Raw genomic sequence first — 15,834 nt, forward strand, 5'->3', positions numbered from 1 at the left:
TAGCACAGGGGTAGTGCCACACAATCAGATGAACACTATTCTTAGTGCATCTCCATAATATCTTTGCAATGATCGCTCTTATCAATGTTGAAATAGTATGACAGTACAGATCTGGAATGAGGAAACAGTGCGAGCATCCCAAATGGACACAGTTTCTCAACGATTTACAATGAAAATGACCTGTCAGTCAGTGAGGAGAGGGAGCCAGCTGTTTGCCAACATTGAGAGGTGGGTGGGGTGGTTAAGTTATTCTCAGATGATGGTCTCTCTTTTCAACCACCACTGAGACCCACCTACTGACTGGGAAATGCCAGTTGATTCGGGTAAAGGGCCTAATACAGGCACCATAATTGCTTCAATTAGCTATGCACTGCCTGCAGAGAGAAATGATTCCACTTTACTGTGTCTCACACCTGCACACACACAACATAGGTGCTGGTGAAAGAAATAAGCACTACCGCAGTTAGGTAGTAGGGTGGGGGTAAATAAAAAAAAGGTAAAAAGAATGCTTCCATCAAAAACCACAAACAATACCGTGATCTCTGCTCTTCTAGAGAGTGATCGCCTTGCCCCGTCTGTGCCTTTCCTTTCTTCAGTAGCAAACATTAAAACTTCTGGTTAGATATTATGTTGCAGGATGTTTGAAACAATTTGCTTCGGAATTAACCTAAATTCTGTGCAAAATCACAGTCCAAAAACACTAATTCTGCTTCTTTCTTCTTTCTGACCAACAGAGTCGTTTCTGTTTTATTTTAGGTTTCCGTCAATCTGCATTATTTTGCTTTTTATTTAAAATGTACTTCCAATTACAAATGAGCTGAATATGGCTTAACTTGAGGTGCATAAGCAGCAATGGGGCTTCTGAAAGTCTGCAGATTTGTGAAATAGTTTGAGGGTTAATTTCTGCCCATTTGTGAGAACCTAACTTTAGTCAGGGCAGGTGACACCAGCTATTTTAAACAGAATTAAGCTCTAGTTTACTCTCAGATAGGATATGAGGTCTTTCAGAAGTCACACTTTTTTCCACCTTAAGTTCACAGGCTTACTGCTCCATTATAGTGTCCTCATACAGCACCAGTGAAACAATCACACCTGGGGGGCACGGTGGCTCAGTGGTTAGCACTGCTACCTCATAGAGCTAGGAATACACGTTTGATTCCAGCTTTGGGCAACTATCTGTTGGGAGTTTACACATTCTCCCCATGTAAGCAAGTTTGCGGATGACACAAAAGTCGGTGGAGTTGTGGATAGTGAGGAAGGAAGTGGTAGGTTACAGCGGGATATAGATAAGTTGCAGAGCTGGGCGGAAATGTGGCAAATGGAATTCAATGTAGCTAAGTGCGAAGTCGTTCACTTTGGTAGGAATAACAAGATGATGGATTACTGGGCTAATGGTAGGCTACTTGGTAGTGTGGATGAGCAGAGGGATCTTGGTGTCCATGTACACAGATCTCTGAAAGTTGCCACCCAGGTAAATAGTGCTGTGAGGAAGGCATATGGTGTACTGGGCTTTATTGGCAGAGGAATTGAGTTCCAGAGTCCTGAGGTCATGTTGCAGTTGTATAAGACTCTGGTGAGGCCTCATCTGGAGTATTGTGTGCAGTTTTGGTCGCCATACTATAGGAAGGATGTGGAAGCTTTAGAACGAGTGCAGAGGAGGTTTACCAGGATGTTGCCTGGAATGGTAGGAAAATCTTATGAGGAAAGGCTGAGGCACTTGGGGCTGTTCTCATTGGAGAAGAGAAGGTTTAGGGGAGATCTGATAGAAGTGTATAAGATGATTAGGGGTTTAGATAGGGTAGATATTAAGAACCTTTTACCGCTAATGGAGTCAGGTGTTACTAGGGGACATAGCTTTAAATTAAGGGGTGGTAGGTATAGGACAGATGTTAGGGGTAGATTCTTCACACAGCGGGTTGTGAGTTCATGGAATGCCCTGCCCGTATCAGTGGTGAACTCTCCTTCTTTATGGTCATTTAAGCGGGCATTGGATAGGCATTTGGAAGTTATTGGGCTAGTATAGATTAGGTAGGATTCGGTCGGCGCAACATCGAGGGCCGAAGGGCCTGTACTGCGCTGTATCCTTCTATGTTCTATGTTCTATGTCTGTGTGGGTTTCTCCCACAGTCTAAAGATGTGCAGGTTAGGTGGATTGGCCATGCCAAAATTGCCCATGATGTGCAAGCTGGATGGATTAGTTGTGGAATATGTAGGTGGGGGTGCCCTTCGGAGGATTAGTATGGGCTGAATGGCCTGCGTTTATCGATGATTCTTCTCGTATAGTATCATTGGAAAAATTTAGTTTTTCTTCATTCATACACAGAATGTGGGTGCCCCTGTATGCTGGACCAGCCATTGCCCATCCCTCATTGTCCAGAAGGCAATTGAGCGTCAACATTGCTGTGGGTCTGGGGTAATATGTAATCCAGACCAAGTAAAAGATGGCAATTTCTTCCCTAAATGATATTAGTGAACCAGAAGGGGTTTTCCTGACAATTACTAATGGTTTTCATGGTCACCATTTGAATCTTTTACTAAATTCAAATTCGATTAAAAAATGAGGTCTGCAGATGCTGGAGATACACAGCTGAAAATGTGTTGCTGGTCAAAGCACAGCAGGCCAGGCAGCATCTCAGGAATAGGAAATTCGACGTTTCGAGCATAAGCCCTTCATCAGGAATAAAGGCAGTGAGCCTGAAGCGTGGAGAGATAAGCTAGGGGAGTGTGGGGGTGGGGAGAAAGTAGCGTAGAGTACAATGGGTGAGTGGGGGAGGAGATGAAGGTGATAGGTCAGGGAGGAGAGGGTGGAGTGGATAGGTGGAAAAGGAGCTAGGCAGGTCGGACAAGTCATGGGGACAGTGCTGAGCTGGAAGTTTGAAACTAGGGTGAAATGGGGGAAGGGAAATGAGGAAGCTGTTGAAGTCCACATTGATGCCCTGGGGTTGAAGTGTTCTGAGTGGCAGAGTTGAGGGGTGACTTGATAGAAGTCTGTCAAATTATGAGATGCATAGATAGGGTTGACGGTCAGAAACCTTTTCCCAGAATTAAAATCTAGGGGAATTGCATTTAAGGTGAAAGGGGGAAAGTTCAAATGGCTTATGCTCGAAACGTCGAATTTCCTATTCCTGAGATGCTGCCTGGCCTGCTGTGCTTTGACCAGCAACACATTTTCAGCTAAATTCAAATTCCACCATCTGCTACGGTGGGATTCAAACCCAGGTCCCCCCAGAACATTACATGAGTCTACAGATTACTAGTCTAATGGTAATACCACCAGATCATCACCTATCCTAGTCTGAGACTGGCTCTTAGTCTGGCAGCATCTGTGAAGAAAGAAACGGAGTTAATATTTCAGATCCAGTGTTCTGATGAAGGGTCACTGGACTCAAAACATTAATTCTATTTCTCTCTCCACAGATGCTGCCAGATCTGTTGAGCTTCACTGGCAATTTCTATTTCAACATCGAACAGTACAGCACAGGATCAGGCCTTTGGCCCACGGTGTTGTGCCAAACATGACGCCAAATTAAACGAATCCCTTGCCCTTATCCCTCCATTCTTTCCATATTCATGTGCTTACCTAAAATTGCCTGAAACACCCCGATCATATCTGCCTTCACCACCACTTCGGCAGCGCATTCCACTCTCCTACCACTTTCTGGGTAAAAAACCTGCCCCTCACATCTCCTTTGAACTTTCCCCCTTTCACCTTAAATGCAATTCCCCTAGATTTTAATTCTGGGAAAAGGTTTCTGACCGTCAACCCTATCTATGCATCTCATAATTTGACAGACTTCTATCAAGTCACCCCTCAACTCTGCCACTCGGAACACTTCAACCCCAGGGCATCAATGTGGACTTCAACAGCTTCCTCATTTCCCTTCCCCCACCTCATCCTAGTTTCAAACTTCCAGCTCAGCACTGTCCCCATGACTTGTCTGGACTTGTCCAACCTGCCTATCTCCTTTTCCACCTATCCACTCCACCCTCTCCTCCCCGACCTATCACCTTCATCCCCTCCCCCACTCACCCATTCTACTCTATGCTACTCTCTTCCCACCCCCACCCCCCTCTAGCTTATCTCTCCACGCTTCAGGCTCACTGCCTTTATACCTGATGAAGGGCTTTTGCCCGAAACGTCGATTTCGCTGCTTGTTGGATGCTGCCTGAACTGCTGTGCTCTTCCAGCACCACTGATCCAGAATCAACTATATACTCTTTCTTATAATTTGATCTCCCAAAGTTCAGCCTCTCACACTGACCCAGATTAAACTCCATCTGCAATTTCTCTGCCCATATCTGCAACTGATCCATATCCCGCTGTACCCTTTGACAACCTTCTATACTATCCACAACTCCACCAATCTTTGTGTTGTCTGCAAACTTGCTAACCCACCCACCTACATTTTCACCTGCGTTGATTTTGCTTTTTTGTACACCTTCTTTGTAACTTGGAATTTGTATTTCTTGCTCTGCTCAATCACCCCATGATCTCTGTGTCTTTCTAATGTTACGATTAGCTGTAGTGCATCTAAAACAAAACTTTTCACTGTACAAGGTTTGGGAGAAGATTTGTAGCTCGGGTGCTCATTGTTGTGGTTCTGTTCGCCGAGCTGGGAATTTGTGTTGCAGACGTTTCATCCCCTGTCTCGGTGACACCCTCAGTGCTCAGGCACATCTGATAATAATAAATCAAGATCAAACCATCCTAGTCATTTATGTACAGCACAAATAGCACAGCTCCCAGTATGGATCCCTGTGGAATTTCAATTTTCATTTCAGATTTCTGACATTTTTTTTCACGGGAATAACAGTATTTTGCAAAAGTGACATGTCAGCAAACATGTCAGCACCAGTGTGACTTAGATCAAAAACTTCCACGAGGCTAAATATTCAAGTTAAAAGTGCAAAGAGTAAAAAATGAGGTCTGCAGATGCTGGAGATCACAGCTGCAAATGTGTTGCTGGTCAAAGCACAGCAGGTTAGGCAGCATCTCAGGAATAGAGAATTCGACGTTTCGAGCATAAGCCCTTCATCAGGAATAAGAGAGAGAGAGCCAAGCAGGCTGAGATAAAAGGTAGGGAGGAGGGACTAGGGGGAGGGGCGATGGAGGTGGGAAAGGTGGAAGGAGGTCAAGGTGAGGGTGATAGGCCGGAGTGGGGTGGGGGCGGAGAGGTCAGGAAGAGGATTGCAGGTTAGGAGGGTGGTGCTGAGTTGAGGGAACCGACTGAGACAAGGTGGGGGGAGGGGAAATGAGGAAGCTGGAGAAATCTGAATTCATCCAAATTTTGTTGGTTGGAATGTAGTTCGGAGTCCGTGTGGGATCAGTCGGTTCCTTAGGCAGGTGCTGAGGAAGGAGAAGTTAAAAGTGCAGACAAGTAGCAGTAAAGTAATATTTGAGCTACAGGGAGAGGCTTAACAGGCTGGGGCTGTTTTCCCTGGAGCATCGGAGGCTGAGGGGTGACCTTATAGGGGTTTACAAAATTATGAGGGGCATGGATAAGGGTAAGTAGGCAAAGTCTTTCCCCTGGGTCAAGGAATCCAGAATTAGAGGGCATAGGTTTAGGGTGAGTGGGGAAAGATATGAAAGAGACTTACGGGGCAACTTTTTCACACAGAGGGTGGTACGGGTATGGAATGAGCTGCCAGAGGATGTGGTGGAGGCTGGTACAATTACAACATTTAAGAGGCATTTGGATGGGTATATGAATAGGAAGGGTTTGGAGGGATATGGGCCAGGTGTTGGAGGGTGGGACTAGATTAGGTTGGGATATCTGGTCAGCATGGACGGGTTGGACTGAAGGGTCTGTTTCTGTGCTGTACATCTCTATGACTCTATAATAACAGAAGTCAGCAAATAAATTAGGCAGTGAATAGGAAAGTGGGGGGGGGGTGCGGGAGGAACATAATGTTGAAAAATATAACAAACACACAGAATGCTGGAGAAACTCAGCAGGTCTAGTAGCGTCTGTAGTGTTAACATTTTGAATTCTCTTTAGCACCATGGGTTCCGGACGATCCACGTTGCAGCTTTATTAAGTGCAGCTTCTGAAGAAGAGTCATACTGGGACATGAAACATTGTTAGGGGGAGAGAGAGAGAGAGAGAGACAATGCTGCCTGACCCGCTGAGTATCTCTCGCAATTTCTGTTCCTATTTCAGATTTCCAGCAGCTACAGTTTTTTACAAAAAAAATTTGTAATTTTTTTTTGCATGTCTGAAAATCAAAGGCTGTCTGTGTTCCTTTCAGATTGGCAGCTTCCACAGTATTTTGCTTTTATTACAAAGACTAGCTTCAATACAAAATTGCGCACCAATAGATCTTTCTGACAATTCCTACCCTGAAATGTGTGTGAAAATAATTGTTAGGTACTGCACTGAAGTTTTGGCTATGTAAGGAATAGGGCTACATCAGTACCAGTTGAAAATGTGTTGCTGGTTAAAGCACAGCAGGTCAGGCAGCATACAAGGAATAGGAAATTCAACGTTTCGGGCATAAGCCCTTTTTGATGAAGGGCTTATGCCCGAAACGTCGAATTTCCTGTTCCTTGGATGCTGCCTAACCTGCTGTGCTTTAACCAGCAACACATTTTCAACTGTGATCTCCAGCATCTGCAGACCTCATTTTTTACCCCTACATCAGTACCACTCTGTCCAGCATATTGAATTGAATTGAATTAAATTTATTGTCACGTGTAACGAGACAGTGAAAAGCTTTATCTTGCAAGCAATACAAGCAGATCACAGAGTTAAGTAGCATAGATAGTAACAGATAGTAATCTATATTAATTGAGTTGAATTTAATTACACTTGGCATGGGGGTTGGCATCCAGTTCTGAAAGTGTTGGGGTGTATCTGGGATTTTCCAAACTTCGTGCTACTGGTAACTTCTCCTTTCTAGAGTCTCGACCTTAGTGACATGAGGGAAACATCCAAAACCCACTCTGTATTCAGTTTAATCAGAGCAAATTATTGCAGAGGCTGGAATCTGTACTGATAACGACAAATGCTGGAGATCACAGTGGGTCACGTAGCACCCATGAAGAGAGAGCAATGTTTCGAGTGAAGTCAATTCTGTTGAAGAGTCGTCTAAACTCAAAAGGTTAGCTTGCTCCCTCTGTGGATGCTGTCTGACCTGCTGTGATCTCAGCAATTGTTGTTTTCATTTTAAAAAGATCAGGTTTGTGGCCTTGTCAGGATTATTGCGAAATGCACAAAATGGTTATTGTTGAAATTAAAGAGACGTATCCATCCATCAAGCCATTGAAATTGTGACCTTTTACCTTTTAGAACTCAAACTGTATAAAACCATAAACCTCTTCAAACAGGATGTGAGTAAACTTGGCTTTATGTAATCAAACAATATATGGATCTCTTTTTACTCACCCAACTCTTATTTACATTGCTATATAAAGAGTTCATGGACTGCTCTGACAAGCAAATAGGCAATTGATTTCCAATGAAGTAAACACTGTCTTATGATACAGCCCATTAAAACAGGAAAGGTCAGGGGATGAGTATGGCACGGCTAGATGCCGAATTTCACAATACCTACAGCTTCATGTTTGCCGTATTCATTGAGAAATAGATAAAGGAATTGGCTTCTCTCTCATTTTTACCACATGAACACAGAAAATGAACAGCTGTAATTTATGTGCAAACTCCACACAGTCACCCAAGGCTGGAATCGAACCTGGGTCGCTGGTGTGTGAGGCAGCAGTGCTGCATTCCTGATGAAGGGCTTATGCCCGAAACGTCGAATTTCCTATTCCTTGGATGCTGCCTGAACTGCTGTGCTTTAACCAGCAACACATTTTCAACTGTGATCTCCAGCATCTGCAGACCTCATTTTTTACCCCCAGCTGTAATTTATTGTAGAGTGGAAGTCAATGCACGGAGGCACTGAATACACGATTACAGGAAAAGGTTTGAAGTCAGAAGCGATCTCTACTACAAGTATTTAGCTCTGTCTTAGTGAACACCTATGACATTCACTTCACACGTATAGCTATCATTGGGAAGAACCGAAGTATAGACAGGTCAGCTGCTACCTGAAGGCTTCGGTGTGAACAATTAACTGCTTTTTATGAACAGCTCACTGTCTTTGGAAAAAGGCAAGACTCCTAACAGCACAACATTCAGCGTTTTGATTGCAAACCTCATGTGACAAATCAGCCTGGGAGAGAGACACAGCAGAAGACAGTAAACATAAACAGCAAAGCAGTAGGTTAGAAAACTTGCTTAAAGAGAACAGTATCTTGGAGTCATAGTCATACAGCATGGAAACAGACCCTGTGATCCAACCAGTCCATGCCAAACATAATCCCAAACTAACCTAGTCCCACCTGCCTGCTCCTGGCCCATACCCCTCCAAACCTATCCTTTGTATGTACTTATCCAAATGGCTTTTAAACATCATAATTGTACCCACATCCACTACTTCCTCAGGATGGTCACTCCACACGTGAACCACCCTCTGTGTCAAAAAAAAATGCCCCTCCCTTCTTTTCAATCTCTCGCCCCTTACCTTAAAAATGTGCCTCCTGGTCTTGAAATTCCCCATTCATAGGAAAGGACAACCACCATTAAATCTATCTATACCCTGTCGTTATTTTATAAAATTGGAAAGGCGAGAGTGTGAAATGCATGTAAGTGAACAAGCAACTTCCAACAAGTAGAGAACAACACAGCGCAGAACAGGCCCTTCGGCCCTCAACGACAAGTATAACAGAGGGAGTACCCAGTGAGTGGGTATACCAGAGCGGACAGTGTAAAAATAATCAAGGGTAGAAGGAAAAGTGAATTATAAATTAAAATCACAGAATTCTCCACACCGTAAGATTTATAAATAATAGGCAATAAATAGCGGGTTGTGAGTTCATGGAATGCCCTGCCAGTAGCAGTGGTGGACTCTCCCTCTTTATGGTCATTTAAGCGGGCATTGGATAAGCATATGGAGGTTATTGGGCTAGTGTAGGTTAGGTAGACTTTGGTCAGCACAACATCGAGGGCCGAAGGGCCTGTACTGCGCTGTATTTTTCTATGTTCTATGTTCTATGTAGGTACTGCAGATGCTGAAGATTAGATTCAAGATTAGAGTGTTGCTGGAAAAGTACAGCAGGTCAGGCAGCATCCGAGGAGCAGGAAAATCAACATTTCAGGCAAAAGCCCTTCTGAATAACAACCTCAACATTTCAATGCAGACTTTACATTTCAATGGGGGGGGAGGGGGGAATGGCTTTCTATTACGATGAACAGAATAGGATCAAGTCACACTACACCACAGTACAGTCCAACAGGTTTGTTTGAAATCACAAGCTTTCAAAGCGCTGCCCACTCATTGAACTATAATCTGGTGTCATGTGACTTCTGACTTTGTCCACCCCAGTTCAACACCAGCACCTCCACATCACAACAGGATGACCATTTAGCCCCTTGAACCCACTCTCCCTAAAACCAGATTCTGCCTGAGCTGCGTGTGTACTCCCAAACCCACATTCCCAGGTGGTGCCCATACCTCTGAGCTAGGAGTCCTGGGTTCAGCAAGTGCCCTGCTCTAGAGGCTGGGGTCGGGGCATCTCTGAACAGGTTGAATGGACCCCCATACCGACAGAACTAAATTCACCAGGATGCCTCCATTATAGCAAGTGATCAATTATGCAGGAAACGCAGGTTGTCTCTGTGCAGACACACATATTACAGAACGTCACTGAATCCTATATTTTTTTTTAAATACGAGAGTTGAAGGAGGTGTTAAAACCCACACACTGACCTGCTGTGGAGACGCAGACGTTGTCTCTGGAGGAAATCCCCCTGTCTTAGGAGTAACGTTTCCCAATCCGCACTGCCCTGACTGAACTCCTAGTGCCACTTGCCAGTATTGTTAAAGATAATTCCTAGGGGCGGTCCTTGTCAAACCTCAGCGCTGCCTAGAGACGAGGGTTTGGCGAAATTAACAAGGAGATCTAGAAATCACACACCAGCCTCAAATTTCCGGTGTCAGGTTTCTTTTGCCTTCAGTAACACTGTACACCCAGTCGCCAAATGGTTAGCGAGCAGCAATTATTTAAGTGAACGATAATGAGCCTGTGTGTAATGCAAGCTGAAAGATGTCCTGACTGTGCATATCATTGATGTAAGGAAGGAGATGGCAGAAGAAATAGATTTAAACTGATGAAACAAGGAGGGGACGGTGTAGGAGTTTTCTTTTACATGCAACAGGATTTTAGGCAGCTTTTCTGAGGACATGATTTGGAGATGCCGGTGTTGGGCTGGGGTGTACAAAATTAAAAATCACACAACACCAGGTTATAGTCCAACAGGTTTAATTGGAAGCACACTAGCTTTCAGAACACCTGATGAAGGAGCGACGCTCCGAAAGCTAGTGCTTCCAATTAAACCTGTTGGACTATAACCTCGGTGTTGTGTGATTTTTAACTTTCTGTGGACAGTTAATGATGGGCGAGGATATGGAGAAAAAAAGCTGGAGGATTGGGAATGGATTGAGAAATTTGCTGAATTTCTGCTCCTAAATTTCCTGGATATTAGAGTCAGATGAGCTAGTAGAGCCATTGAGGACCAGGCTACAGTGTGAAAGCAAGCCTTTCAGCCCATTGAGTCCACTCCAACCCTCTGAAGGGTATTCGAGCCAGACCCATCTCATCCCTGTCACCCTGCATTTCCCCTGGCTGATCCACCCAGCCTGCTCAGCTTTGTTATTCTGGGAGAACGCCCACACAGAGCCAGGGAGAACATGCAGGCTCCACACAGACATTCACCCGGTGGTGAATCAAACCCAGGTCCCTCGCGCTGTGGCTCAGTACTAACCACTGAGCCACTTTGGATAGTGATAGCATGCAAGGATTTGTGGGGGAAAGCTGGAGATTGGGACTGGACAAGGCAGTCAGACTTGCTAATAGAGCCATTGCGAGTTGGGCTGGATGGGCTAAACAGGCTCCTTCTTCCCCATTACTCAGTCATGGAGATGTACAGTGCAGAAACAGACCCTTTGGTCAACTCATTCATGCCACCCAGATATCCTAAATTAATCTAGTCCCATTTGCCAGCATTAGGCCCATATCCCTCTAAACCTTTCCTCTTCATATACCCACCCAGATGCCTCTTAAATGTTGTAATTGTACCAGCCTCCACCACTTCCTCTGGCAGCTCATTCCATACACACACCACCCTCTGCGTTATCAGGTTGCCCCTCAGGTCCCCTTTAAATCTTTCCTCTCTCACCTTAAACCTCTGCCCTCTAGTTTTAGACTCACCCAACCTGACTATTTATCCTATCCATGCTCCTCATGATTTTATAAACCTCTACAAGGTCACCCCTCAGCCTCCAATGCTCCGGGGATAACAGCCCCAGCCTATTCAGACTCTCCCGATAGCTAAAACCCTCCAACTCTGGCAACATCCTTGTAAATCCTTGGGCGGCACGGTGGCACAGCAGTTAGCACTGCTGTCTCACAGCGCCTGTAGACCCGGGTTCAATTCCCGACTCAGGCGACTGACTGTGTGGAGTTTGCACGTTCTCCCCGTGTCTGCGTGGGTTTCCTCCGGGTGCTCTGGTTTCCTCCCACAGTCACAAAGATGTGCGGGTCAGGTGAATCGGCCAAGCTAAAATTGCCTGTAGTGTTAGGTAAGGGGTAAATGTAGGGGTATGGGTGGGTTGCGCTTCGGCGGATCGGTGTGGACTTGTTGGGCTGAAGGGCCTGTTTCCACATTGTAAGTCTAATCTAATCTAAAAAAAATCTAATCTAAGTCTTTCTAAACCCTGGAAAGCACTGCCTAGAATTGTAGTGGAGGCAGGTTCAACTGAGACAGTCAAGAGGGCAGTAGTTATTTGGATAGAAATAGGTTTGCAGGGAACATGGGCAAAAGGCAGGAGATTAGCACTCGGTAATGCAGCTTTTTCAGGCACAATTGGCCTAATTGGCCTCCTTCTGCACTGTAGTAATTGCATGACCTGCAGGAGGTAAACTCAGAATAGGCATATCTAGAGAGTAATGATAGTTTGGGATTGAGGCTCCAAGTTCTTCATTAAGTTGTTGAACTGAAACATAGTATTTTGGTCAAAATGGACAGAGGTTAAAAGTGAGAATTAAAAAGGGATAGAAACAGACAAAAGATATTCCTGACATCGAGGGGAAAGTTGATGAGGGAGGAACATAAAATCTGGAACTAGAAACTTAAAGAATAATATAAAACATCACTGAAGTGGCAGAGAAGCATTCAAATGAGGTTTCCATGCAAAGATAGATTTGGACATGTATCCAGAATATGAAAAGAATTATTATAAACCTTTGAGCCAGACAAATGTTCGGATAGTCAGTATGGTCATTGCAAGGCCGCAATTATCATTTTCAATAGAACACCATGAAATCAATAAATGCCACCATCAGTCCTAAGAGCCCTAAGATTTCTTCCTATTTCGATTTTGATGACATTTGCTCACTATTCTCAGGCTGAATCCAGGAATATTCCAGCAATGGTTCAAATAAGCCACAACACGAGAGCAGCAAAGTCTCATGTCAGTCACAGCTGGGGACTCTGTACAGTGGGAAACATTGGAAATGTCCGCTATCTGCCTCTACTACACTCTGCAAGGAATTTCTGACAGTCTGGAGATATTTGCAGCAGCAAGTCATTCGGAGATTTCAAGGACAGCACCCCCACACTGTCAGCAAGATCTTTGCTTCAATAACTGTCTTTAGCTGACATGAACATTTGATAGTGGTTTATGGGACATAATTGATCTTTTCTGATTTCAGTCATTAGTCTAGTTGTGTACAAGCATACCACTGGTTGGCTCTAAGCAGATGTTTCTCAAGTTGCTGACAATGTTTTAACATTAGATGTGAACCTTGGCCAGTAATTAGTCCCAACCCCACCTGCGCAGATAAGAGCCAATATTTACTGCACTTCTCCTTCTGCACGGATAAGTTAAAATCACACAACACCAGGTTATAGTCCAGCACTCCAAAAGCTAGAGCTTCTGAGGGGAAAGATATAAAAGAGACTTAAGGGGTAACTTTTTTCACACAGAGGATGGTGTGTGTATGGAATGAGCTGACAGAGGATGTGGTGGAGGCTGGTACAATTGCAACATTTAAGAGGCATTTGGATGGGTATATAAATAGGAAGGGTTTGGAGGGATATGGCCCAGGTGCTGGCAGGTGGGACTAGATTGGGTTGGGATATCTGGTCGGCATGGACAAGTTAGACTGAAGGATCTGTTTCCATGCTATGACTCTTATGACCTGTTGGACTATAACCGAGTGTTGTGTGATTTTTAACTTTGTACACCCCAGTCCAACACCATCACCTCCAAATCATGCATAGGTAAGAGCCAACCAGGGTAGGTATCTGTTCTTCCTCTGCACCTTCTCTGTAGCTGTAACACTATATTCTGCATTCTACCATCTTGATGTATTTATGTATGGTGTGACCTGCCTGTATACCACATAAAACAACACATTTCACTGTACCTCAGTAAATGTGACAATAATAAATCAAGTCCCACACACCCCAGACCAAATAAGGCTGGAAATTTCCTTTCCCTAATGGGTATTCATCAATTAAAAGTTTTTTTTCTAACAGCAAACAACTTTGGTTTCCTGAAATAAAAGCAGAAGTTGCTGGAAAATCTCAGTAGGTCTGGCAGCGTCTGTGCAGAGACGTCGGAGTAAACATTTCAGTTCCAGTGACCCTTCTTCAGACTCACGATGTTAACTCCAATTTTTCTCCATAGATGCTTCCAGACCTGCTGAGATTTTCCAGCAATTCCTGTTTTGTTTCCGATTTCCAGCATCTGCTGTTCTTGCGGATTTTTAAAATATTGGTTCCCTAGATACCATTAGGCTAGCGTCATATTAAACTCAAGTATGACCACCCACTACAGTGGGATTTAAAATCTTACCCTCAGAAACATCAGCCCAGGGTCCTCCCTTAGCAGATCGATTTCCTTTCAGTCCCCTCTAAAGCTAGTAAATGCATAAGCATCAGGTAACAGCCATCATCTCCACAAACCTTGGTGATAAACAATCCACAAGTGGTTCCTTCAAGGACTTTTGCATCACAGTATCACCCATCAGTTCTTGAAGGGTTCAGGGGAAATATGCTAACTACTTGCTTCATTGTAGTGCTCCGTGTTGGGTAATTGGGAGACCTGTTTCAATAGTTTGTCTCAGCTGAACATCTCCACTATATCAAATGGGTCAATGGGCTGAAATAAGGAAGGTAGAGTTCAATCTGGAGAAGTACAATGTCTTGCAATTTATATGGGTGGCACAGTGGTTAGCACTGCTGCCTCACAGCGCCAGAGACCCAGGTTCAATTCCCAATTCAGGTGACAGACTGTGTGGAGTTTGCACATTCTCCCCGTGTCTGCGTGGGTTTCCTCTGGGTGCTCTGGTTTCCTCCCACAGTCCAAAGATGTGCGGGTCAGGTGAATTGCCCGTAGTGTTAGGTAAAGGGGTAAATGTAGGGGAATAGGTGGGTTGCGGGTTGGTGTGGACTTGTTGGGCTGAAGGGCCTGTTTCCACACTGTAAGTAATCTAATTTGGTACAACAAATGGAAGTAGGAGATTTACAATTAATGATCAGGCCTTGGGTAGTGTTGTAGTTTTGGGGACCTGGGTTTGAACCCCAACTTGGAACTAGAATTCAATGAAAATCAATAAGAATGATGAGAATGAATTGTTGGCGGGGTAGGGGGAAGCCCATTTGGTTCACTGATATCCTTTAGGGAAGAAAATCTGCCATTCTTACCTGGTCTGGCCTACATGTGACTCCAGACCCAAAGCAATGTGGTTGAGTCTTAACTGCCCCCTGGGCAATTAGGGATGGGCAATAAATACTGACCTGAACAGCGATCCACACAGCCTGTGAATAAACACAAATCAGTCAGGGCAGGAGCTGGAGCTATGCTGAAGCATCATCTAGATTTAAGCTGCTCTCTCTCTCTCTCTTTGTGAATACTGCCTGACCCACTGTAATCTCCACCTCCTGCTCTGATGAGGTGTCTCATAGTTCCCACAGTTTCAAATCCTAACTATTTTGAACAGTAGATTAGATTAGATTCCCTACAGTGTGGAAAAAGGCCCTTCAGCCCAACCAGTCGACACCAACCCTCCAAAGAGTAACCCACCCAGACCCATTTCCCTCTGACTAATGCACCTAATAATTCAGGAATTTAGCACGGCCAATCCACCTAACCTGAACATCTTTGATTGTGGGAGGAAACCGGAGCACCCAGGAAAAGCCCACGCAACCACATGGAGACTATACAAACTCCACACAGACAGTCACCCAAGGCTGGATTCGAACCTGGATCCCTGGCGCTGTGAGGCAGCGGTGCTAACCACTGAGTTTCGGTGCCACCCAGATGTTGACTATGATAGTGCTGTTGGTCTAGGTTAGAGTGATGCTGAAAAAGCAGGTCAGGTAGCATCCGAAATGCAGGAAAATCGACGTTGAGGCCAACGTCCTTCATCAGGTTGAAGAGCTCCTGCCTTCCTGAAGGAGGGCTTTTGCCTGAAACGTCGAGTTTCCTGCTCCTCGGATGCTGCCTGACCTGCCGTGCTTTTCCAGCAACACACTCTCAACTCTAATCTCCAGTATCTGCAGTCCTCGCTGTCTCTATATCTCTCCAAACCTATCCTATTCATAAAGCCATCCAGATTCCTTTTGTACCAGCTTCGACCACTTCCTCTGGCAGCTCATTCACAACATGCAACACTCTCTGTGTGAAAATATTGCCCCTTAGGTCTCTTTTATATCATTACCCTCTCACCCTAAACCTAATGCCCTCTAGTTCTGGACTCGCCCA

The 15,834-nt window shown here is 44.7% G+C and overlaps 1 protein-coding gene across 3 annotated transcripts in view; it reads right to left on the reverse strand.

The window, feature by feature from the left end:
* LOC132821418 (phospholipid scramblase 2-like) overlaps window positions 1-9,868 on the reverse strand; it is a 92,042-nt gene extending 82,174 nt beyond the window's left edge. For all 3 annotated transcript variants that reach the window (XM_060834003.1, XM_060834002.1, XM_060834001.1), the window contains exon 1: window positions 9,772-9,868. The gene's annotated coding sequence lies outside the window, so the exon portion shown is untranslated. The remainder of the gene's footprint in view (window positions 1-9,771) is intronic.
* Window positions 9,869-15,834: the final 5,966 nt, after the last annotated feature.

Source organism: Hemiscyllium ocellatum, chromosome 13 (genome assembly GCF_020745735.1).
Source record: "Hemiscyllium ocellatum isolate sHemOce1 chromosome 13, sHemOce1.pat.X.cur, whole genome shotgun sequence".
In the NCBI taxonomy this organism is placed as follows: domain Eukaryota; kingdom Metazoa; phylum Chordata; class Chondrichthyes; order Orectolobiformes; family Hemiscylliidae; genus Hemiscyllium; species Hemiscyllium ocellatum.